The sequence below is a fragment of the Stegastes partitus genome, unplaced genomic scaffold (assembly GCF_000690725.1).
Source record: "Stegastes partitus isolate 25-593 unplaced genomic scaffold, Stegastes_partitus-1.0.2 Scaffold840, whole genome shotgun sequence".
Classification (NCBI taxonomy): domain Eukaryota; kingdom Metazoa; phylum Chordata; class Actinopteri; family Pomacentridae; genus Stegastes; species Stegastes partitus.
In genome coordinates this window covers 32,200-33,571 of record NW_007578571.1, presented here as the reverse complement: position 1 = coordinate 33,571, position 1,372 = coordinate 32,200, and the positions used below count along the sequence as shown (strand labels likewise).

The 1,372-nt window shown below is 33.7% G+C and overlaps 1 non-coding gene across 1 annotated transcript; it reads right to left on the bottom strand.

Moving 5' to 3' along the window:
• Window positions 1-23: 23 nt before the first annotated feature.
• Window positions 24-95, bottom strand: trnah-gug (transfer RNA histidine(anticodon GUG)). Its single transcript has one exon. It is a non-coding gene; the product is annotated as a tRNA-His (tRNA).
• Window positions 96-1,372: the final 1,277 nt, after the last annotated feature.

Genomic DNA, 1,372 nt, shown 5'->3' with positions numbered 1-1,372 from the left:
AATGACAGCCTACTGAGAAAAACTGCCGTGACCCGGATTCGAACCGGGGTTGCTGCGGCCACAACGCAGAGTACTAACCACTATACGATCACGGCTGTCTGCTGCTGCTGCTGCTGGTGTTTGTTGCCACCAATGCAGCCATAAGCACCGCCAACTATACACTACAAAGAAAATGTTTAGAAAAAAAAACGTTTAAAACAGTTGTTGCAACTCTAAAAAATAACTGTAAATTCTGTTCAAACCAAAAATCAGTATTTTTACAACTTGTAATTAATTATTTTGCAAAGTTTGGCCATAAAATTACTCAAAAAATTCTAAAGCCATTTTATACATAATTGCCTTTATTTGAAAAGAAAAAATATTAGTTCATTTATTTATTTATCTTATCTGTTGTCTTATCTTGTATAGTGTTTACATCAAAAATCAGTGTTTTTACAAAGGGTAATTTGTAGTGATGCACGATATTAAAATTTCTGGCCGATACTGATATCCGATATTAAGATTACTGATATCGTTGATAACCGATATTACCGATGTCGATATTCAATTTTTGTTCACGCTGAAAAATGAGTATAAGTAAGCACTGTGAGAAAACTATTCAAAAGAAGCCCAAATAGACCACATTGTCTTCTATATTACACAAGAGTAAAACATATTTAAACATATTTTAACATATTTAAGTCCAGGACTGTTTAAATAAAAACATCTGTGAAGTAGCAGCAATATCAAACGTAGAGACGAAGGTGCTGATGTTGGACAATCATCGGTTTTTCAAAATCGGTTAAATTTGTTCATCGGACCAATACCGATAAATGGGAAAAAAACACTAATATCGGCCGATGCCGATGTGGTCACAGATATATCGTGCCTCCCTAGTAATTTGTTCAGTATATGACCATAAAATCGCTGTTTTACTGTATTGAAGTCAGCTAAAAATATAGTTATTTTCAAGATATATGTCATTGTTTTCACCATTTTGAATATCGCAGTGTTCCGACCTTTTTAACGTCTTTTTGTTGTTTGTTTGTTTATAAGATGTTGTTTTATAGTGTAGCCTGATGTAGCCTGAGCAGCTATCTACTGCTTGCTCGTTTCACCACTGAATTATGAAATGTGTACATGATCAAATTAAAAATCTTAAATTTAGTTCTGTATATCTTGATATAATCGCTGTCATTGCATTACTCTTGATTTAACCCACCTCGACCTTATTTTTTTATTATTATTAGAATGTAATCACAGTTTCATCTGATTGGACACACATCCACGGGACTGTGTTACTTTAAATTTAACACACAGTCTGTAGTTTATGTCTCCTGATGCACAATCTCTGTTCCTTTACATTTTAAACGAGTCTGCTCCTGAAGCATAA